Raw genomic sequence first — 25,843 nt, 5'->3', positions numbered from 1 at the left:
TACTTTCTTCATTATAGATTTTATATTAACATCATGTAGATATTCCTCATGTGTTAAGGATTTTACTACCCATGAGATCGCTTTAAGCGACCACTTTCCCCTAAGCGTAGACGTGGTGGTGTACAGTCAGGTCAATAACACGAGAGGTAATTCTACCCAATCTGTAGACAATATCACTCTGAGTAGGCAAAATGAATATGTACTCAGAATCGGGGAATTTGGAGTCGGAAGAATTTATTAGAAAAGTTGTGTGGAACTTTAAGAATATGTTTCTATCCTGCTTGGATGAGAGGTCATCCCCATCAGGAAATTATAGAAAACTTCTCTGTCATCTCCAATGACATCAAAGATACACTCCTTGTAAAAGCAAAAAAGAAAGCCACCCAAAAACAAGGGTGGTTTGACACCTATTGTACAAAGGCTTATTCTAAGCTCGAACATTCCCTACATGCTACAATGAAAAATCAGGAGCATATTAGAGAGGCAAGAAGAGAATATAAGAGGGCATTAAAAGAAAGAAAGATGGCACTAAAAGAAACACGGGTGCTTTACATGACGCCTCTGTAAATCATGATTCTTCTGCCTTTTGGAAGGCGGTTAATGCACCCTTTCTGGCTGAGAATGGTAAAGCAACTATAGAGATTGCTATCACTGAATCAGAGTGGATTTCACATTACTCGAAGTTGTTCAATAATCCATTGCCAGATGATCAGGAAACCTTGTCGATTGCTACTCAATTCAAGCCTCCTTCCACACCTAAGACTTACCATTACATTTTACCCTTAGTGAGTTTAATATGGCTATAAACTTAAGTATTGGTAGAAAGGCCCCAGGGCCTGACCGCATCCCGGTGGACCTTTTAAATCCAATTTAGCACTATGGGGACCACTTTTAATGCAGGTTTTTAATGCATGTAGTTCACAAGTTTTTTTATCAACTTAGTATGAATCGATAATTGTGCCCATTTTTAGAAAAGGGGACAGGGCGAATCCAGCCTGTTACCGGCCAATTTTGTTGCCGGATTCTACAGTCAAGGTTATTGGGCAAGTTTTGTTAGACAGACTGCAGGTGTAGATGGAGGAACAGGCAATTATAAGTAAACTACAGTACAGTTTTCAAGGGCCTGGGCACAGTTGAACAGGGCCTTAATTTACATATCCTACTAGAAAAATACTCCAAGGAAAAAAGGGAAGATTATTTTGGACTTTTGTTAATTTAACGGCTGTATTTGACTGTGTCATTCATGATAAGCTGTGGCTAATTTCGGAGGGGCTGGGTGTGGATGTTTTAATAATTTCTTTTTTAAGCAGCTTTATTCAGGGGCAAAGGCAAAGGTCTGCTACGGGATGGGCAATGATTGCACCCAGCACTTTAGAGTGTCGAGAGGTGTAAGGCAAGGCTGTGTCCTTGCTCCATTCTTCTTTACACTGTGCATAAATGATCTAGAAACTATTCTGGTCCAGGAGTGCAGGAATCTGCCAACAGCAGCGACCCACCCTATCCTTGCACTTCTGTACACGGACGACGCGGTTCTTATGGCCTGTACGCCGCTCAGTCTTCAAAGGGTTGTTAATAGTTTTACAAATTTTATGTCAAATCTGGGTCTTACCATTACCTGCTCCAAAATGTTTGCAATGAACTGCGGGATAGGATCCAATAAGAAGACTAATACACTTTTTATTAACTTGAAGTCAATAGAGTGTACTAAAACTTTTTCCTATCTAGGGATTTTATTTGATCGGTCAGGGACCTGGACTCAGGCAGTTAAAGCCAGAAGGCTGTCGTTTATTAAGTCATTGATGTCATTATCAAATTTTAGTAGTAAATTGGGGAGACGCTCCCCGGCGGAACTGCTGCATATCTATGGGGCAAAATGTGTAGCAATTGCCACCTATGGAGCCCGAATGTGGGGTTATGTTAATGTAAATTCACTACAGGTTGCGGAAAATACGTTTCTCAGGTTCCTTTTGGCAGTACCAGACAGCACTTCAACTTATATCTGTCATTCGGAACAGGTTAGAGGACATGATTAAGATTCAGCCCGTCCTCCTGTGGCATTGAATTTGGACTGCAGATGAGACTGTTTCTAATCTCCATACACCTAAAGACGCCGTGGGGATTGATGGGGTCAAACAAATAAGATGGCCAGAATATGTTAAAATATTTTTATCCAATCTAGGCCATTTATAATACCATAATGACCCTTATACTGTGTGCCATGTGTCCAAGAAATACCTTAAAGCCAGCTGTATGTGCATACTGGGTGAAATTAGAATTATAACCGAAATGAAAAAATCAACGGTCCAAGTCCATCATCTTACCCTGGCGACCCCAACTATACAGCCATACATTTTGTTAATTACTGGCGATTATGATAGATTTTTGTTAACATGCTTCAGATTGAATATTTTACATAGATCTTTAAGCTTCCCTGAAGTAAATGACTGGTCATGAGTCCTATGTAAATGCCTGTGCGACTGTGTTTCTGTACAGTTGACTATACATATACTATTCTTCTGTAAATGTTATTCTATCCCAAGAAGGAGATTGATCATTCCTTTACTAAAAAAACTTGGATTGAGACAATGTTCCCCTGCATTCTTGGCACTGCAGTTCCTGTAAAAATAAATTATTATTGCCTTTGTCATTGCTTTTATAAAAAATGTTTTTAAATATTGTAAATCTATTATGATGTGATTCTTTATGTACTTAATGTACTTAGCCTCTTTTAAAAGTAATCTTGACATGATTGTGTTCTTATGATTTTTAATGGAGGTTTTAACTGTTTGACATATGCACTGTGCTTTTATCGTCAACTTTTATAGTAACCGAATAAAGAGCTTTTGAATTGAATTGAATGAAATATTAGTGCAGTATGCATATCATTCAGCCATTAAATTACTCATTCATAAGATGCAGTAGTACACGTTTCTCAGAGACATGTTTCTAATTTCAGGCTATTGTAGGTTCCCCACAATGCGAGAATACAGTGGTTTACCACTTCCAATACTGGAATGATGACTAACCTCTGGGTATGGTTCAGTGCCATGCAGGAAAATTGCCAACTGTGTTAGTCGGTCTATTAAGAACAATGGGTTCACCCTGTATCCTGTGGAACCTGGGCTAATAGTTATAAAGCTACAAGTGGTTCCGTTGGGTAAGTACCATGGGCTACTGGTTCAGAACCTGGGGCCAGATGTAGGAGCCCAAATACCGGTCGGTAACGGCCGATTTCAGCCGTTACTGACCGGTATTTGGGTTTTCAGATGTAGGGGGCTGAAAAATACAGAATCGGTATATTTACCGATTCGGTAAAATTACCGATTCGGTAAATTACCGAATCAGTAAATACACCGATTCTGTAATTCCAAATGTAGGTGGCACAGTGTACAGTGCCACAGGCCCTTAAGAGTCAGTATTTTACCACTCAATCCTACTGTAAAAGACCGAATTCAGGTGTGCATGCACATCTGTGCATGCACACCTGTGCAATGTGACACACAGACATGCCCTTAGGGCATGTCTGTGTGCCACATGTCACACAAGCCTGTACTTGGGGTGCTAGAGGGTGTCAAAGTGACACCCCCTGCACCCTTGCAGGATTCGGTATTTACCGATTCGGTAAGTACCGAATCGGTATTTCCCTTTGATTCTCATGGGCTTTAAAGCCCATAGGAATCAATGGGAAATACCGATTCGGTATTTACCGAATCGGTAAAAACCGAATCTTACAGATTTGGTAATTGTGTATTAAAAATTACCTACATCTGCCTCCTTCTAATTTACTGATTCATAAATACCGAATCGGTAAAATTCGGTATTTATGAGTCGGTAAATTAGATTTACCTACATCTGGCCCCTGATTATTTCTTTTACAATCAATAGTGATTTTGTGCTACCATCTCATGCCCTGGCTACCTATAGCAATTATTTAAAAAAATAGGACTAGCGACAGTGAAAGACCTGAAAAGGATGGAGAATTTATGTTATTGTCTTGTTTATTGTTTGAATTTGGAAGGTCACCCATTTGCACAATATGCCACCACAGTCACCCATTGAATTGTCTGTGTAATTACGATTGTGTTTTCTTTGGCAGCCAGCACCCATTGGTATTATCTGTTTGTATAAAATTGTTTACACAATTGGTGAGAAAAATAGAGAAACAAAACAAATAATTTCATAAACATTTGTAAAAGTCTAGTACAAAATCACTATTGATTGTGAAAGAAATATTCAGGTTTTGTTAGTCAGTCTGACAGTTCTGAAGATGTGTAAAGTAATTGTAAAACACTTGAAACAGTGTAACAGTGAAAACACCACACAAAAGATCCCACACCAGGTTTAGAACAATATACATTAATTTATTTAATCAAACAAGACCAAAATGACAAAAATCCAATCAGTACAACCAGAGTCATGAATTTTTCCCCAAGTATTACTCCAACCGTCAATGGCGATCCTTGTTCTATTTCTGCTTTTAGTAAGGTTCACGTTGTCTAAAATACTTGAAATAAATATATGGGGTACCATCTTGCATAGAGTCAACACATGTACCTTAATAAAAAAAAAAGCAGACAAAGAAGGCATTCAATGGAGGCGAACCAAAATTACGATAAAAGATAAAAAGCAAAAACTAAGTTAATGCACAGTTATTCTTCTAGAATATATAATGAATTTTTTCTTAGCCAAAGGTTATCAGTTGCTATAATAAATATTTAAAATGAAAAATTGCATAAAGGTAAAACGTGCTAAACGCTAGATTGCAAGATAAGGAAAATATAATACTAATATCATTACACCGAAGGATTAAGAACCAACATTCCCATTACAAGCATGACTATCCACAAAGGACTTTATAATTCAAGTCTTTGATATATGACAGTTTTCGCTTCATTATAATGAAGCCGACTATTTTCAAAACTGTACTGTTAACCTTTACACGTATTTTAAATTTTATTTATTGGGAATCAGCTATGTTTTTTGTGACTTTTCTTTTTTCCTTTTTTTAATAATCCATGGCAAGAAAAATGGCTCATTGTTTTTCTACATATTATGAAAACCGCTATAAAGTCTTTTACTATTAAGAACTATCAAATAAAATGCTACTTTTCCCTGATGGTTTTTCATCAAACAATATTCTCATGAATATACAAGGTATCCCTTGCATGCACTTTAATAAACAAGTCAAAGATAAGAGCTTCTTTCAGGTAAGCTTCCCACAGCCGTAATTTACACATTTTAAAGTTCTATTCTCACATAATAGCAATTACTTTTTTTTCGATGTTAACAACTTGTTCTGACAAAGAAATGGTAATAGGTAATATTCTCCAAAACTCTATTTGTCACTCTTATTTTCCTTCAGACGTAAACTACTGCTCGGATTCTGCAAGGCATGCGCAAAACGACTACCCACAAAATCTGGAGAGACTAAACAATTTCATATATGTATAAATCCCGTTGACAGAGTTAAACAGCAATCTTGGACTGGGAATGACCCCCTGTGGGATGATGACCGCCTTCACCCCTTTTAGATTCATAGTTCATTGATTTCTGACTCATTTTCTAAATCTGGGCCCAGATTTAGGACGGCCGTGTGCTGGTGTAAAGTAACAAAAGTCTCGCAAATGTACTTACAATACAAGTGCGTCCTTTTATCAGCACAAAAGCACCCTTGCACTGTATTGCGTAGGTTTTACTGGGCTGTTACTGAGGTGAATAAGACCAGACACCAAAAAGTATTTAAGCAAAACGGACTCTACTAAGAGAGCGAGACAGGGCTTCACTCCAAAAACTGAGGTTTCCTGAAAGGAGGCGTTAACAAGGCAACATATGCTTATATCTCCAAAATACTTATGCATTTTATGCGCGCTGCAGTTCACAGCACACGTCCAATGTATGGGATCGTTCTTAGTTTATCTAAAATATAGGAGTTTGTAATTGAAGGCTATGCTCTCATGATACATTTTATGCTAGAGTGTGCACACTGAGCTCTGCATTATGGTGCAAGCCTGTGCATTTCATAAAACAAGCCTCTTCTAAAGGGCACAAACATGTCTTTTCCATTAAAGGGGTTTAAAAACTTAAGTTGCTTTTCCTGCTGGGTCAAAGGATTTATACTCTTTAACCCCTTGCCAAAATCTACAGAGGTTCACACTGAGAGATAGCTAAAATAATTGCATCTGTTTCTCCTTGGCAAAATGCTTCTTTCTATAAATTGTTAGATTTTTAAATGTTTGGCTTAAGCACAATAAAGTGTTGGATGGTGTCATTTCTACTACAAAATCTATGGAGTGTCAGAATCATATTCCCTTTAAAGTCCTAATAAGCTCATTACTTGAAGTGAAGTTCTCCATGTCTAAGTTGTTTGAAGTATTTCACCCTGTTCAACGACTCAGCGACAAGCCATTCAGCTAGTCTGCATATGAGGCCATGCTTTAGTGGTTGGAGGAAGAGGACAGCAATTTGTCAAGTAAACTCAAATTAAAGTTCTATTAACCTCCACTATTGTGACAAATTTCTTGAGGTGATGTAAAAACTACTGGTGGATAACTATTTGGGATGAGTGACTGTCCACTTTAAAGAATAATAACAACTCTTGTCAGGGTGAGCTCTTAAATCACTAGCTTAACCTGAGATCAGCCACCTAGTAGCCATGGCACAGAAAAAACAAGCTTAACTAAGGGTAATATGTTAAGTATTTGTACAGTACTGATAGCCCTAGCCCCCGGAACGACAATGAGGTAGAGTGGCAAACAACATGCTTGGATCTACCGCCAGCTGCCACACCATATAAAGTGATGTTAACCAACGTCCCTAGACTACAAAAGAGGATGTTTGAATCGTGGGAGATTTTAAGGAATAAGTCTCTACATTGGCTTGGTGCTAGGACAGGCCTAGCTGAGAGGTAATTCGATGAACTTAAGATGGTCAGGAGAGTGACTTGGGATGGCAGAGGACGAAAGAACTTGCCTGGGGATTGTGTGGTTTGACTTTTAAAACCCCTCAACTAGTACAACTGATTTTGAGTAGAGCTGGAAACCCTACCATCTCATGGCATGGTGTTAACATAGTTCCACTAGGTTATTTTGATCAACCTATATATAATAATGATGTCTTGAAAAACAGGGAACTTCAAACCCCGACTTATAGGAGTCGGTTTACTGTCTCAACCTACAACCGCTTTAATACACTCACCAATCTCGAATCAGTTGACTGACTATGAATAGCAGACTCTATCCAGGATGTAGCATCTAGCAGAATGGGGGCTTCTTCTAGTGAGGGACCTTTGGTAACTCAATCCAGCAATGTAAAAATCCTCTCTCATGTTGGTGCTATGGGAGTAAATGTAGAGACAGTTGATGTATAGTTTCTAAAACCTCGGCTGTCTCTATTCTATCCCCTACTTCATAAGCTGATTTTATATCAAAGGACTCGGACAGTGGATGGGGGAAATCCAAGGTGACCAACAAACTCTGGATTGACTTTGTGAGCAATTTTGATATTCTTAGCCTGTAAGAAACCTAGGTGGAGGATCCCATCCATATAGTGGTTATAAAACGCTTCACACTCCAGCAGTTACATCATTCCACGGCAGAGCAATAGTGTGCCTCTGCACATATATCTCAACTATTTGAATATAGGGAAAATTGTATTAAACGTTACAGACTGGTATTATCAAATTATCAGCCTCCATGTAGATCATGCATTTTGTATGGTCTTATTGAACTTTTATAATAACACTTCACTGGAGAAGATTGAGGGAATATTGAGATCTATGAGCGGTCATTTACATAATTTACAAACTCACACAACCAAATATGTATTTGTCATATGGGGTGGGGATTTTAATCCCTCCTTATGCCAACATGTCGATAAAGGGGTCTGTGGTATAACGTATGAAAAAGGTCTCTGTTTTTCACATTTTCCACATACATTTTATGGTGACCTGTTGAACGATATCATGTTTACATGTGATATAGGTTTTGCTAATAATATATGTTCTCCTATTGTTCCTTTTTCTCATACCTTTAATGGCAGAGGTACTTTCTTCATTATAGATTTTATATTAACATCATGTAGATATTCCTCATGTGTTAAGGATTTTACTACCCATGAGATCGCTTTAAGCGACCACTTTCCCCTAAGCGTAGACGTGGTGGTGTACAGTCAGGTCAATAACACGAGAGGTAATTCTACCCAATCTGTAGACAATATCACTCTGAGTAGGCAAAATGAATATGTACTCAGAATCGGGGAATTTGGAGTCGGAAGAATTTATTAGAAAAGTTGTGTGGAACTTTAAGAATATGTTTCTATCCTGCTTGGATGAGAGGTCATCCCCATCAGGAAATTATAGAAAACTTCTCTGTCATCTCCAATGACATCAAAGATACACTCCTTGTAAAAGCAAAAAAGAAAGCCACCCAAAAACAAGGGTGGTTTGACACCTATTGTACAAAGGCTTATTCTAAGCTCGAACATTCCCTACATGCTACAATGAAAAATCAGGAGCATATTAGAGAGGCAAGAAGAGAATATAAGAGGGCATTAAAAGAAAGAAAGATGGCACTAAAAGAAACACGGGTGCTTTACATGACGCCTCTGTAAATCATGATTCTTCTGCCTTTTGGAAGGCGGTTAATGCACCCTTTCTGGCTGAGAATGGTAAAGCAACTATAGAGATTGCTATCACTGAATCAGAGTGGATTTCACATTACTCGAAGTTGTTCAATAATCCATTGCCAGATGATCAGGAAACCTTGTCGATTGCTACTCAATTCAAGCCTCCTTCCACACCTAAGACTTACCATTACATTTTACCCTTAGTGAGTTTAATATGGCTATAAACTTAAGTATTGGTAGAAAGGCCCCAGGGCCTGACCGCATCCCGGTGGACCTTTTAAATCCAATTTAGCACTATGGGGACCACTTTTAATGCAGGTTTTTAATGCATGTAGTTCACAAGTTTTTTTATCAACTTAGTATGAATCGATAATTGTGCCCATTTTTAGAAAAGGGGACAGGGCGAATCCAGCCTGTTACCGGCCAATTTTGTTGCCGGATTCTACAGTCAAGGTTATTGGGCAAGTTTTGTTAGACAGACTGCAGGTGTAGATGGAGGAACAGGCAATTATAAGTAAACTACAGTACAGTTTTCAAGGGCCTGGGCACAGTTGAACAGGGCCTTAATTTACATATCCTACTAGAAAAATACTCCAAGGAAAAAAGGGAAGATTATTTTGGACTTTTGTTAATTTAACGGCTGTATTTGACTGTGTCATTCATGATAAGCTGTGGCTAATTTCGGAGGGGCTGGGTGTGGATGTTTTAATAATTTCTTTTTTAAGCAGCTTTATTCAGGGGCAAAGGCAAAGGTCTGCTACGGGATGGGCAATGATTGCACCCAGCACTTTAGAGTGTCGAGAGGTGTAAGGCAAGGCTGTGTCCTTGCTCCATTCTTCTTTACACTGTGCATAAATGATCTAGAAACTATTCTGGTCCAGGAGTGCAGGAATCTGCCAACAGCAGCGACCCACCCTATCCTTGCACTTCTGTACACGGACGACGCGGTTCTTATGGCCTGTACGCCGCTCAGTCTTCAAAGGGTTGTTAATAGTTTTACAAATTTTATGTCAAATCTGGGTCTTACCATTACCTGCTCCAAAATGTTTGCAATGAACTGCGGGGTAGGATCCAATAAGAAGACTAATACACTTTTTATTAACTTGAAGTCAATAGAGTGTACTAAAACTTTTTCCTATCTAGGGATTTTATTTGATCGGTCAGGGACCTGGACTCAGGCAGTTAAAGCCAGAAGGCTGTCGTTTATTAAGTCATTGATGTCATTATCAAATTTTAGTAGTAAATTGGGGAGACGCTCCCCGGCGGAACTGCTGCATATCTATGGGGCAAAATGTGTAGCAATTGCCACCTATGGAGCCCGAATGTGGGGTTATGTTAATGTAAATTCACTACAGGTTGCGGAAAATACGTTTCTCAGGTTCCTTTTGGCAGTACCAGACAGCACTTCAACTTATATCTGTCATTCGGAACAGGTTAGAGGACATGATTAAGATTCAGCCCGTCCTCCTGTGGCATTGAATTTGGACTGCAGATGAGACTGTTTCTAATCTCCATACACCTAAAGACGCCGTGGGGATTGATGGGGTCAAACAAATAAGATGGCTAGAATATGTTAAAATATTTTTATCCAATCTAGGCCATTTATAATACCATAATGACCCTTATACTGTGTGCCATGTGTCCAAGAAATACCTTAAAGCCAGCTGTATGTGCATACTGGGTGAAATTAGAATTATAACCGAAATGAAAAAATCAACGGTCCAAGTCCATCATCTTACCCTGGCGACCCCAACTATACAGCCATACATTTTGTTAATTACTGGTGATTATGATAGATTTTTGTTAACATGCTTCAGATTGAATATTTTACATAGATCTTTAAGCTTCCCTGAAGTAAATGACTGGTCATGAGTCCTATGTAAATGCCTGTGCGACTGTGTTTCTGTACAGTTGACTATACATATACTATTCTTCTGTAAATGTTATTCTATCCCAAGAAGGAGATTGATCATTCCTTTACTAAAAAAACTTGGATTGAGACAATGTTCCCCTGCATTCTTGGCACTGCAGTTCCTGTAAAAATAAATTATTATTGCCTTTGTCATTGCTTTTATAAAAAATGTTTTTAAATATTGTAAATCTATTATGATGTGATTCTTTATGTACTTAATGTACTTAGCCTCTTTTAAAAGTAATCTTGACATGATTGTGTTCTTATGATTTTTAATGGAGGTTTTAACTGTTTGACATATGCACTGTGCTTTTATCGTCAACTTTTATAGTAACCGAATAAAGAGCTTTTGAATTGAATTGAATGAAATATTAGTGCAGTATGCATATCATTCAGCCATTAAATTACTCATTCATAAGATGCAGTAGTACACGTTTCTCAGAGACATGTTTCTAATTTCAGGCTATTGTAGGTTCCCCACAATGCGAGAATACAGTGGTTTACCACTTCCAATACTGGAATGATGACTAACCTCTGGGTATGGTTCAGTGCCATGCAGGAAAATTGCCAACTGTGTTAGTCGGTCTATTAAGAACAATGGGTTCACCCTGTATCCTGTGGAACCTGGGCTAATAGTTATAAAGCTACAAGTGGTTCCGTTGGGTAAGTACCATGGGCTACTGGTTCAGAACCTGGGGCCAGATGTAGGAGCCCAAATACCGGTCGGTAACGGCCGATTTCAGCCGTTACCGACCGGTATTTGGGTTTTCAGATGTAGGGGGCTGAAAAATACAGAATCGGTATATTTACCGATTCAGTAAAATTACCGATTCGGTAAATTACCGAATCAGTAAATACACCGATTCTGTAATTCCAAATGTAGGTGGCACAGTGTACAGTGCCACAGGCCCTTAAGAGTCAGTATTTTACCACTCAATCCTACTGTAAAAGACCGAATTCAGGTGTGCATGCACATCTGTGCATGCACACCTGTGCAATGTGACACACAGACATGCCCTTAGGGCATGTCTGTGTGCCACATGTCACACAAGCCTGTACTTGGGGTGCTAGAGGGTGTCAAAGTGACACCCCCTGCACCCTTGCAGGATTCGGTATTTACCGATTCGGTAAGTACCGAATCGGTATTTCCCTTTGATTCTCATGGGCTTCAAAGCCCATAGGAATCAATGGGAAATACCGATTCGGTATTTACCGAATCGGTAAAAACCGAATCTTACAGATTTGGTAATTGTGTATTAAAAATTACCTACATCTGCCTCCTTCTAATTTACTGATTCATAAATACCGAATCGGTAAAATTCGGTATTTATGAGTCGGTAAATTAGATTTACCTACATCTGGCCCCTGATTATTTCTTTTACAATCAATAGTGATTTTGTGCTACCATCTCATGCCCTGGCTACCTATAGCAATTATTTAAAAAAATAGGACTAGCGACAGTGAAAGACCTGAAAAGGATGGAGAATTTATGTTATTGTCTTGTTTATTGTTTGAATTTGGAAGGTCACCCATTTGCACAATATGCCACCACAGTCACCCATTGAATTGTCTGTGTAATTACGATTGTGTTTTCTTTGGCAGCCAGCACCCATTGGTATTATCTGTTTGTATAAAATTGTTTACACAATTGGTGAGAAAAATAGAGAAACAAAACAAATAATTTCATAAACATTTGTAAAAGTCTAGTACAAAATCACTATTGATTGTGAAAGAAATATTCAGGTTTTGTTAGTCAGTCTGACAGTTCTGAAGATTTGCACATTACTCTCCATATGCTTTGGCTAAAAAGTTCAACCTTTTGGCATTCTCAGGATAAATGTACATTGTAACCTTCCGGGTGGTCACATCTCCATTGGATTGCTCCAAGTAGCAGTCCTGCAGCTTTACAATTTTTTGGGGCCAAGTGTCACCTCTGTAGCACTTTGAAAAACCCTGGTTTCAGCCATGTCTATCTGAGGGATTTAGCATGGTATAATGTAAGTTCTTCCTAGTCATCTTTGGTGTATTGTATCTGTGGGCAGCATGACCACAAATCCCTTAGTTGCTCGGTGTTGTGTACTGAAAAGCTGTAGTGTTGGAAATTGGGTTGCTGGTTTACTGAGGTGTGATCCCTGGGCAAGCAGCAACCACAATCTAAGTCAGGGTAAGGCACACATAACCGCAAATTAACCTGTGCTCACACCCTGGTAATTTGGCACAGAGCAGTCAGGTTTAACTTAGAGGCAATGTGTAAAGTAATTGTAAAACACTTGAAACAGTGTAACAGTGAAAACACCACACAAAAGATCCCACACCAGGTTTAGAACAATATACATTAATTTATTTAATCAAACAAGACCAAAATGACAAAAATCCAATCAGTACAACCAGAGTCATGAATTTTTAAAGAATAAATTGTAAATAGTGCCTGAAAGCGTAAAGCACCATTCATGGCTATATGGTCATGCTGGACTGGATCATAGTCAAAAGTTCAAGTCGACCCCAATGGAGCGCGGTTCGGATACAGTCCCAGATTAGTCCCACTGAAGGTTTAATTTTTCAGGTTTTGTGCCAAGAGTCCCACTCGCATTGCAGAGGTTCGCACGGTGCAATGTGAGCGTCGAGGGCGGTGGTCGAAGTGGCATGATGTGAAAGCCGGGCATCACAGACAGGCAGCTTGTGCTTTGCTTTGGCAGTCCTCTGTGGGTGATGTGCAAAGAGATAGACTGGCAGCGGCTCGCATTGAATTTTAGTGTGAGTGGCGTGGTCTCGGTACGAGTGGGACTGTTCACAGTCACAAAGAGCCCAAAAGCTTGGTTTAAGGTGCCCATGAGCCACACCGAGGTTCTAGGACCTGCGAGGCACCACTTGGGGGTCAGGAACTCACTGCAGCTGGGTCCAGGAGCAGGTTGAGGAGCCTTTTATAACCTTGTGTCTCAGATCAGGAGTACAGCAGACTAGGCCTTTGAGTCACTCTGGGATCCTACATTCAAGATGAAGTTGGAGGTCCAGTTCTTCTTACCCGGGCATGTGGGCAACAGGCAGCAGGTCAGTACTGCAGGGCAGCATTTCCTTTAGAGCAGCATTCCAGCAAAGTGATAGCCCTTGTGGCAGCACAGCTGTCCTTCTTCCTGTCAGAGTATCCATAGGTGCAGAAGTGTGCTGTAGATTTGGAGTCTCAGGTCCTTTGTTTATACACCGTTGGCCCTTGAAGTGGGGAGAAGCTTCTAGAGGCATGCCTTTGAAGTGCACAGATGCCCTGCCTACCTGGCCCTGGCTCCGGACTAACTACTGGGATTATGCAGCCCTTTGGGTAGAGACAGGACACAGACTATTTACGTGTAAATTGGGGCTGTGCCCAGCTCCTCCCTCTCATCCTGCCAGTGATGGCCAATCCAGTCACATCTAAGCTCCCATTGTGTATGGCTGTCTAGGAGGAATACTCAAAGCTCAACTGTCAGCTATTCCCAGTCATATGACCAGAGGCAGACTGCAGACCTTACATTTCTAAGGCAAGATAATGCCAACTTTGTAAAAGTGGTATTTCAAAATTGCAATTTAATATCCAAGTCTCCATAAGTAAGGATTTTGAGCGGTGATTCCTGAGACACTAAGCATGAACTGATTATCTCCTCCCATTTGGAAATTACACTTATAAAATGTAATAAGGCAATTCCAATGTTATCCTTTGAGAGAGATAGGCCTTGCACTAGTGAAAAATGAATTTAAGTGTTTTTCACTACCAGGACATATAACATTTAAAGTAAATTTCTAACTACAATGCACCCTGCCCTTAGGGCTGCCAGAGCCTACTCTAGGTGAGACTTATAGGTATTAAAAAAAGAAGGTTTGGGCCAGGCAAAAGGTTTATTTTTTCCAGGGTGAAATGACAGTTTAAAACTGCCAACACGGGCTCTGCAATGGCAAGCCTGATACATATTTAAAGGAATACTTTAGTGGATTACACAATCAATGCTGCAGACCCACTAGTAACATTTAATTTACATGCCCTGGGCATGTGTAGTGTCACTTTAATTGGGACCTATAATTAAATTAAATATGCCAAATGGGTATAAGACAATATAACATGTTTAAGGGGAAGGCACAATCTCTTCAGCACTGGTTAGCTGTGGTAATGTGCACAGAGACCTAAGGCCAACAAAAACAAATTCTGCAAAAATAGAGGCGTGGAGGCAAAAAGTTTGGTGATGACCCTGCAGAAAGGGCCACGTTCAACATGTGGTTTAACAGGATTTGATAGAGCCTGAAACGACCCGATGTATTTCCGCATACATGCAGATATTAACGCATAGTTCAATCTTGTAGGCCCATGGGTTTGAGCCCTAATAGCTTAAGTAGACAATTAGTGAAGCACAAATATTTCCAAAATAGACCCAAATCTATGTTGCTTCCCATACAAGTTTACCCCCTTTTTCATATGAACCCATTGATCCATAGTTGTGCGTTTTTGTGTAGCAGGCTATTTTCTTTCAAAATGGAGTGCATTGTGCACCAAAGCAAATACCACTGTACAGAGTATGAGGTTGGAAAATAATTGATGGCCGCTGTATCCTTTTTAGGGAGATTTAATGTCTGCTGCTCTACCTGGAATATGTCTTTTGGTATGTCCGCTCACATAGGTGTCACAAGCGTACTGAATATTGTTATGTATTGTATATGTGCTATTTGCAATGTGAACCAGTACACTTCAACATGTGGGAGACTTAAGCATCAATATTTTTTTGCTGCATGTCGTTTCGTCATTTTCAACTGTGGATACCATTGTCCCCATATAAACTTCTTTAAAAATGTAGTAACATTCTTAAATCAGTTTGGGTTAGATATTGAGAGGCAACATCATAAAGATATAGCATCACACTCATTTTATTACTTGGATATTCTCCCACTTTGAAAAAGTTAGTGTCAACCAGTGGATAAAATCAGATTTGATTATTTGTATGAAGGAAGTAATGCTTTCTTCTACCAAGTGGTTGAGGTAAATTCCCATGTATGTTCAAGTTGATATTTTTTATTTAAATGGATAATTGCTTGTGGCAGCCACTATTGTGTGCCTTGAGATCGATATCACTTCACATTTCCCCAAGTTGATACTATACCCAAAGGATTTGGAGAATTAAGAAGTTGTGCTTATGAGGTACATGATTGATTACCTTGGCTTTGTAGAAGGTCACCAATTTATCAACAGTATATTAAAGGTCCTTATGTTCCCCAGCTGGTGTCATAATCCCAGATATATCTATGTTCTGTGAATGGCCATAGCCAGTGGTTCTAGAGTCAAGATTCCCTATCTGGTCCCTATATGGATCGCAAGTTCTGGTGATATATAGCTGTTACAGGCTGCAGTTGGTGTGTGTAAAACAATTTTTCTTTGTTAAATAAGTTGCCGCTCTATTCAGTGCTTAAACAGTTAAAGCCACTCCACTATATTAAAGGCTTTCTCTGCATCCAATAAGAGAGACACATTTTCTTCTGTATAATGCGTTGCTAGCCAAAGAACATGGGTGAGCGATTCCAAATGTGATGTGAAAGAGTGGCGTGGGACAAAGCCCACCCACCCAATCATAATAAATAGAGTTCGTAATACTGGTTTAACTCGGTTGGCCACACTTGTTGCCAATATCCTATTGTCTACATTAGGTATATAAATCAACCTATAACTAGTACAATCTAGCACAAATTTTTCCAGTTTAAGTAACAAGGATATTTATACTTTGTTAATTTATTTTAAAGGAGTTACTTCTTCTTGGTTGTCTCTAAATGGCTTACAGAGTAACATTGTTAGAACTGTTTATTGATCTTATAATATTTTGAGGGGAACCCTTTCACTTATTATAAGTTAGGTCATGTATGAACGTGGCAGTTTTGTTCTCTTTTATGTCTTGCTCTACTTCTTGTATCTGGACCAGGGTTAGTCTCTGTATGGGGATTTTAGACATGAAGTGCTCTGCCTTTGATATAGTGTTTAGGCATCCTGAAGCATACAGTGTTTTATAAAATGTGCAAAATGTATCTAGTATGTCTGTAGGGTGCATGACTTTATCTCCCAAGATGTTTCTGATTGGTGATATAGTGCTGTTGACTTTGTGTTGCCTCAGGTGTATAGCTAGCATCTGACCCGCTTTTTCACCTCTCTAGTAGTGATGTTTTTAAGGCCTGTAAGAGACTTGGGGTATTAGTTAAGGTGGGTGATGACCAACCTTAAGCAATAACTACAATCCTTGCTAGGTTGAATCATGAAAGTCACTAAATTAAGCTGAGCTCAACCCCCTGGTAGCTATGGCACAGAGCACAAAGACTTAGCAGCAATGTGTAAATTATTTATGCATTACCAAGACAAAAATAAAGTCAAAACACTAAGCAAGCAAAATTTCAAACCAATTTAGAAAGATATAATATATTTTCTTAAAATAAAATACTCAAAAATGACAAAAACTTCAATTAGAGGAACTGTAGATATGATTTCTTCGTAGGTTTAAGTAACAAAATAGAACCCAAAACAATTAAACTTGAACTGCATCATCTCTTTGCACTTGACTGGTACCTGGGAGCAAGTCAAAGATGACTGTGATGGAGTGCAGGTCACATACTGAAACTAAGTTCAATCCCGTCTGAAGTTTTACCTTCAGACTTTGTCTCTGCTATGGGACTCAATCATCATTAATGTGGCAGGACAGCAGGCCGTGGCCAAGGAGAGCTCCACAGATTTGTATAACTGAAGAATGTGGTCCACATAAAGCTGTTGACTTTTGTCAGGAAAACTAAGAGTGGGAAAAATTCAAAGTTTGCATCGCTAGCCATATGCCTTTGGAACCTTCCCAAGTGAAGATTTCTACATGCAGACTTAGTCACTTATTTGAAACTCAGATTCTTGGAGTTAGGCAAGGCTGCAGGGTGCAGCCCAGCAAAGCTCCATGAGGCTGGATACCTTCTCTAGAGGTCCCACAGAATCAGATGTGTTTCTGTGGAAAAGCTCTGAGCCGTGCAGCCTGAATCTTCAGCCCAGCAGCAACACACCTTGTCAGATTGGCTTAGCAGGATTGTCCCGGTTCTCCAGAGGTTTCTTGAGCCAAAACGTTTTTTGTCCCATGTTTCAGAAGATATTAGAAAGAGTATAGTTTGACATATCAAAGGGTCCCTAGACGTTGGGGACAGAAGATCGGGGTCAAGACTCACTCCCAGCAAAAGCCAGAAGCAGGGTCTTGGGAACTTCCAGTTGGAACTGATCGGCTCTGCAGTTGCAGGAAAGGCCTCTTGTAGTTTGTTGTGTCCCTGTGGCTTGACCAGGATGTCAGCCATATAACCCTTGAAGGCCACCTCTTTTATCCTGGATACAAGTGGGAGAGCCGTCCAGTTTTCTAGCCTCTTTTCAGGTCGCCAACAGATAGTTCTGTCTCTTCTGATTGGCTGTAGGTCCAGTAGTGTTCTGAAAAGGGTACTGTGGCTGCCACATTTAAGATATCACCAGCTTGAGTCTTGACTCTTCTCTTTCCAATGGGGTCAAAATTACCCGAGGTTACACCACCGACAATTGCAGCATTGCAGTATTTCCTGTCTGCCCTACTGCAAACAGTCCCATGTTGCCCCTCGCTACCTAAATCCAAGATTGTGAAACCCTTCTTCCCTTATGCACAACCTATGTCGCAACCCCAGAGGTATATCGAGGAAAATGAGTAACCCCTCCTCTGTGGTCACTTCAAACAAAGTTCTGGGGGAAGCTCTATTCCCACTGTGATGGGGTACTGGTTAACTGGGGAACAACGAAGGGGCTGGCTGGTGCAAGTTTCATTTGACATCTGCCTTTGTCAGGGATACCCCTTTGAAGGTAATTAAGTTACTGTGCATTGCCTAAGTGGTCATCCTGCCACAGTAATGGAAACACCTCCTCAACCCAAGAATTTGGCTCTGCTCCTGTAAAAATTTTTAAAACACACTCATTCAGGGTTAAACCTTCAGGTGGCTACATCTGGAGGCTAATGCAAATTTACCTCCAGAGGATTTAGGCAGGGAAAAGGAAACCTTCAGTAAGTACATTTTCTTTAATTTGACTTAATCAATGAATTTTGCTTTTAATAAATATTCTGATGACTAATTTCAGTGTCATCCTATGTAACAGCCAGCCTTGCTACAGTGAAAATAGTTTTTGGGAACCAATTCAGTTTTGTACAAGAAGCCAATGAATGTTTTTGTTAAACAAAAACTCTCACAATGTAAGAAGAATGGGGCAAGGTAGATTAGGTAGTGCTAAGAGAGGATCCAAGATGGCTGCATTCAGGAAAGGTCAGCAGTCTAGTGTATTTCCCTGTCCCCAGGTGCAGCCATCAGAATGTCCCTGATCGTTGCCTCTGGAATCTTGCTCTTCACCTGAGATTTCAGAGGATTAGGCGGCAAATCTTGGAGCGGCACCATAATCAGCTAGGGTAGTGGCATCGCAGCTTTGTCGTTTTCTGTATTGCTTTGTCAAGTGAAATTCCAGTATTACGAGTTCTTGAGAGGTCTACAGAATAACGTAAGACTGTTCCTTTTTGTTTATCAAGTCTTGGTTGGCCAGTCTTGAGAGGGCACATGAGGGAGAAACAGATTACGCATAAGAAAATCTTGGGTGGCTACATTTTATCACAAGTGCGGTAGATTTAGCACGTTTAGTTTGAATGCGCTTGGTTATTTCCGTGCTTGCGTGTGAAGTAAATTTGAACAAGGATACATATATAGTGATACATTGTGACGCAACAGTGAATTCACTATTAAATAGTATTGAAGCCCCAGAGGTTATAATTTTGATTTTCTCGACAGAGCATGTTGTAAAAGAGGAGTCCATACACATTGCTGTTATTAGTGAATTTAGCCGTCATGGAAGTTAAAGGTTTACTGACAGAATTGTTGGATAAAGGTTATAGTTTATTCCAGAATACTTACCAGTAGCGTAGCTGTATCCTGAAGTAGTAAAGCAGCACGAAATTCAGTAGTCCTGAAAGAAATAAAATTCCAACTTTAGAAGTGAAGAATTCATACAATTAAAGATAATTTACACATGCATTACGAAGGATAATAGAAGGTAAAACAAGAGGTAAGTCTAGGAGCTTGAAAGTAAAATAGAATCAAAACACAAATAGAGCAACAGAGATTTAATTACTGATGTACTGATTTTTAGAGAGATTGCAGAGAGAAAAAACACATAGTTTTTTAGTTGAAAATTGCAAACTCCATAAGTAGAGAAGCTGAGGCCAAGTGAAAGCTAAGTCGGTAGTAAATATATATATAGAGTGAGAGAAGGAAGAGATAATAGAACAGAAAAGTAGGAGTAATGTTTATCTAACACGTCTGTTACAGTTCCAACAAGTATGTCAAAAGAAGACTAAGAGAGCAGAACAAGAGTCAGAAGAAGGAGAAAACCTGGTGAAGACTTGGCAGTCACTTCTCTGTCCCAAACCCCTTTCCCCCTGAAGGTTTCTTGTCATGCAAGTATAATTCTTGACAGCGGTAAAGTCTTGGAGAGGCATTGGGACCTGACGTCACTCCTCTCCCATGCAAGCAGGCCAAAAGGCTTTTCTGACAGAGTGAAGTGGCCAAGTTTTACCTTGCATCTGGGTAGAATGGCTGAAGGTCTTGACTTAAAGAGATTGGTTGACATTTTAGAAGGCATTTAGAAGGAGGTGGTTGCAGTAAGGAAAGATAATAGAGATTTAAGACCGAACCTTTTAATGGCTAGAAGAGAAACTGCAGACTTAGCAGTGAAATTAAAATATGCAGCACCAGGTCCAAGGTATAAATTCCCTATTGCTCAGGAAGGAGTTTTTAGTGATGTTTCTGGTTCCAGCTCACAACCTAAGTTAGCTACTCAGGTCATACATTAATTTTCACCAGTGATTCCCTTAGCTCCCCCTGAAAGTTTTGCATGTGGTCCACAGAATGCCCAAATATTTTTGACACAGTGCACACTACATTTTATGTGTAGGCCAGCATTTTCCCAGATGCCCAGTCAAGAGTGGCCTTTGTCCCGTCTTATCTTAGTGGAGATTCAGCTTTTTGGTCGTTGCCGTTAGTGTCTAGGAATGACCCGATCCAATACTACTTAGGAGAGTTCAAGAAGGAATTCCTCCGAATTTTTGATAGCAGACGAGCATCCCAAGCAACAGACAATGAACTCTTAGAATTACAACAGGGGTATCGAGAATTAATCACTTATTTAGCCCAGTTCAATAAATTGATGGTCGAGACAGATTAGCCAGAATGCAAGAGAGCTGCAGTGTCCGATAGGATATTAAAGGGTGAATTGAAGGATGCCCTTGCTCAGGTGCCCAATAGGCCTATAGAAGGATCTGCTTTAATTGACCTGGTATTAGAAATCGACTCTCGTCAAAATGAGCGGAAGGGAGAAAGAAGACGGGATTACCGTTCAACTATTCCTATTTTTGATAGCATTAAATCAGAAGGGTCGAGAACAAATGAAGCTCAGCAAGGTACAGAGGCAATGCAAATCGAGACTATTCGTGGGCCGTTATCCAAGGAAAAGAAGGAAAAGAGAAGACGGAATACAGTGTGTTTATATTGTGGAAATAGTGCGCATTTTGTAAGGAATTGCCCGCAAAACCAAAACAGCCGGTGAAGGAAAACTCACAGCACCACCAGTGAGGGGAGTTTAACTGGTGAGTGCAAGTCATATTAATCCGACTGCACAAAATCACCTCTTGGGTAACACCTTGCAAGTGTCATATCCTCACCTGATAATCTCCGTGACTCTCAAGTTTCTAAACCAACATTTAATGAACATTACAGTAATGGTGGACTCGAGAGCAATGGGGAATTTTTGTGATTTGAAGTTCACTAGTAAGGTTGGTTTACTATCCTTGAAGAAAGAAAGGAGTGAAGCAGTCCAGGCAGTAGATCGCACCGATTTATCATCAGGACCTTTAACCTGTCACACTGAATCTGTGGAAATGACAACTACAGAAGAGCATGTTGAAGATTTAACTTGCTTGATGCTCCTCAGTTTCAGTTAATTCTCGGATTACCCTGGCTCATGGTGCATAATCCTACGATTGACTGGAGTGCTCGCACCATCATTTTGTAGGGAAAACTGTTGACAACATGAAAAATCTCGAACAGCTAATTCACCATCCTTGCATTTGTGTGAAGGAGGATCAACCATTTGTATGATTCACACCTCTAAAATCCCTTGCCAATATGCATCATATGAGGATGTTGTACCACTTTGTTCGCCATAAGTTGGCAGGGTATGCTCAGACGAGAGTTCCTTGCTCACTTTGCCACTGGATTCAAGCAAGCCGGGATGAAGACTGCTGAAATGCCAGAAACCGGTCCTCGGAAGCTTGTTTCCGGTCCAGGGAAGGCATGGCTTGGCAGTTCGGACTGGACTGTTCCCATGAGGCACAGGGTCAGACTGATTTGCATATGGCCATGTCTGAACTGGGGTGGCAGAGTGGGCTAAAGAACGGTGATGGATTAAACCCAGATCTGTTGACTGGGTGTGAGTGTTTGATTGGTGCAGATGTTCCGTCCATCACCAGCCCCTTTTGTACCACTTTGTTCACCATAAGTTGGCAGGGTATGCTCAGACGTGAGTCCCTTGCTCACTTTGCCACTGGATTCAAGCAAGCCGGGGTGAAGACTGCTGAAATGCCAGAAACCGGTCCTCGGAAGCTTGTTTCCGGTCCAGGGAAGGCATGGCTTGGCAGTTCGGACTGGACTGTTCCCATGAGGCACATGGTCAGACTGATTTGCATATGGCCATGGCTGAACTGGGGTGGCAGAGTGGGCTAAAGAACGGTGATGGATTAAACCCAGATCTGTTGACTGGGTGTGAGTGTTTGATTGGTTCAGATGCTCCGTCCATCACCAGCCCCTTTTGTACCACTTTGTTCACCATAAGTTGGCAGGGTATGCTCAGACGTGAGTCCCTTGCTCACTTTGCCACTGGATTCAAGCAAGCCGGGCTGAAGACGGCTGAAATGCCAGAAACCGGTCCTCGGAAGCTTGTTTCCAGTCCAGGGAAGGCATGGCTTGGCAGTTCAGACTGGACTGTTCCCATGAGGCACAGGGTCAGACTGATTTGCATTTGGCCATGTCTGAACTGGGGTGGCAGAGTGGGCTAAAGAACGGTGATGGATTAAACTCAGTTCTGTTGTCCGGATGTGAGTGTTTGATTGGTTCAGATGCTCCGTCCATCACCAACCCCTTTTGTACCACTTTATTCGCCATAAGTTGACAGGGTATGCTCAAACGTGAGTCCCTTGTTCACTTTGCCACTGGATTCAAGCAAGCCGGGCTGAAGACGGCTGAAATGCCAGAAACCGGTCCTCGGAAGCGTGTTTCCGGTCCAGGGAAGGCATGGCTTGGCAGTTTGGACTGGACTGTTCCCATGAGGCACAGGGTCAGACTGATTAGCATATGGCCATGTCTGAACTGGGGTGGCAGAGTGGGCTAAAGAACGGTGATGGATTAAACCCAGATCTGTTAACTAGGTGTGAGTGTTTGATTGGTTCAGATGCTCTGTCCATCACCACCCCCTTTTGTACCACTTTGTTCGACATAAATTGGCAGGGTATGCTCAGACCTGAGTCCCTTGCTCACTTTGCCACTGGATTCAAGCGAACCGGGCTGAAGACGGCTGAAATGCCAGAAACCGGTCCTCAGAAGCTTGTTTCCGGTCCAGGGAAGGCATGGCTTGGCAGTTCAGACTGGACTGTTCCCATGAGGCACAGGGTCAGACTGATTTGCATATGGCCATGTCTGAACTGGGGTGGCAGAGTGGGCTAAAGAACGGTGATGGATTAAACCCAGATCTGTTGACTGGGTGTGAGTGTTTGATTGGTTCAGATGCTCCGTCCATCACCACCCCCTTTTGTCCTTCAATGAAGTGGAGGCGGAAAAATGACTTCCTCACTGACCCTTTGATTGTAAGATCGAATTAGAGCCTGGTGCAAATTTGCCTTGTAGAAGGATTTATGCGTTAACTGAACAGGAGAACTTGCTTTTGAAGGAATACATACAAAGGTACTGAGACAATGGGTTCATTCGCCCCTCCCAGTCTCCCGTTTCCTCTCCGCTTGTCTTTATACCAAAAAAGGAAAGAGAGTTAAGAACTTACATCGACTGCAGAGTGATCAACAGAATTACAGTCACGAACAGGTATCCGCTGTCATTGATTTCTGTGCTTCTAGATCAGGTTAAGGAAGCAAAAGTTTACACCAAGCTGGACTTGAGAGGAGCCTATCACCAAGTACGAATCTGTGAGGGTGATGAATAGAAGACAGCCTTCAGGACCAAGTATGGGCTTTTTGAATATCAGGTCATGCCCTACGGATTGTGCAATGCACCAGCGGCCTTTCAGTATTTAATAAACAATGTACTAAAATACTTTATTGACCAATGTGCCATTGCTTATATAGATGACATCTTGATGTATTCAAAATCTGAAGAACAACATGAACAACAAGTGAAAGGAATTTTACAAAAATTAAGGGAGAACAGTTTATTTGTAAAGCTGGAGAGGTGTGCATTCAGTGTTTCATCAGTGGAATTTTTGGGTTTCTTGTTGTCACCCACAGGCATAACTATGGATCAACAGAAAGTAAAAGGTATGTCTGAATGGAAATCCCCTAACTCTGTAAAAGAAGTTCAAAGTTTCATTGTGTTCGCTAATTTCAATTGTTGATTCATTCAGAAATTTTCACAGAAATTGATTTCACTTACGCGTCTCCTCAGGAAGGGTACTCATTTCGAGTGGTCGGAGAACGCTGAGGAGGCCTTTAAAGCCTTAAAGCAAGATTTCACAACCGCACCAGTGTTGCTTCATGCAGACCCTATGGAGCCATTTTATGTACAGGCCGACTCTTCAAATTTGGCACTTGGAGGAGTGTTATCACAGAGGCACAAAAAACAGGACAGCTGCATCCAGTGGCTTTTTGTTCCAGAAAACTATCTTCGGCAGAGATAAATTATACCATCACAGAAAAAGAATTGTTGGAAATCAAGGATGACATGTCATGTCATGTCAAAGATTCTTATATAGCGCAAGGTCTCAAGGCGCTTGCTTTGGGAACCCGTCCTGGCTTTTCCCTGTGAGATAACCCGTACTGGGCATCCCCAAGGTAAAAGCCAGGCATCCCGCCGCGGGGGGCCGTAGTGGAGATTAACCAAGCTATTGCCCAGAGTTGCAGAGTGTGAACCCGTGGTTCGAGTAGACACCGAAGCGAGAATTATCGAGTCTGTGGACATTTGGGCTCAAGACCCTGCCGCCTCGGGAATTGAACCCTGGTCCCGGGTCTGTCCTCTGCTTCACAGTCTGCCTCCTCTAACCAGTGAGCCACACTTCTCCTAGATCCTTTAAAGATGTCTTTAAAGATTAGAAGCATTATCATATGGGAGCTAGGCACACTGTTACTGTTTTTACAGACAATCGAAATTTAAAGTTTTTAAAATCTCCCAAGACACTAACTCCACGGCAGCTTCATTGGCCACTCTACATTTCAGAATATGATTTTGTCATAATTTATCGTCCAAGGCAGATGTTCTATTAAGGTTAGACACTGAAGAAGTAACTGAAAAGGTTGAAGAAGAGAATATAATCCCTGCTGAATGGGTCATTAGTACAATCCTGCGAGAGTCTGAAGAGAATCCAATTAAGCAGAAAATCACTCCCAACTGTGGAAAAGTAAATTTTGCCATGTTCTGTGTCCCTACGCTTCATCCATCATATGTTATGTGTGCATGACCAATATGCATATGTTATTACCCATGTCCGATTAAATGACGCAATTCCAGTTGTGTCCACCTCTAGTATGTTAGTTTCCAGTCTTCGTGAATACTACGAATATCAGGCCTATGTAAAGTTATGTTGCCACGTTTCCCAGTGTGCACGTTATTCCATTATAAAGTCCCCGTTTCCAGGCCTCAACAGGGCCCGGACCACAGATTCAGCTCCTGTCTCCTGAAAGCCTCGCTGAGGAGCGATACAGCCCCCACCTGTATCCTCGACCCTTCACTTACTTCCTGCCTCGCAGTGCCCGGTGCAGCTTGGCTCTGCCTCTGAGTCTGCCAAGAGTATGTTATGATTCCAGCTATCAGTTCAGTCCTCCTCTTCTGCATTCCTAAGCTACTGAACTGCATCAATAGTTTCCGTCATTGTCTAGCTTTCTCGTCTCCACGTTAGAGAAATACTGTATTAATGGTCATTTAATATTCTTCATCACGCACTACATGTAGAATAATGCATGGTCCAGTCTTAGAATCAAGTTAGCTTTTCCCCTCATGACTCCTAGTTTATATCAA

The sequence above is a fragment of the Lissotriton helveticus genome, chromosome 1_1 (assembly GCF_964261635.1).
Source record: "Lissotriton helveticus chromosome 1_1, aLisHel1.1, whole genome shotgun sequence".
NCBI lineage: Eukaryota > Metazoa > Chordata > Amphibia > Caudata > Salamandridae > Lissotriton > Lissotriton helveticus.
Note: the sequence above shows the minus strand (reverse complement) of the source record.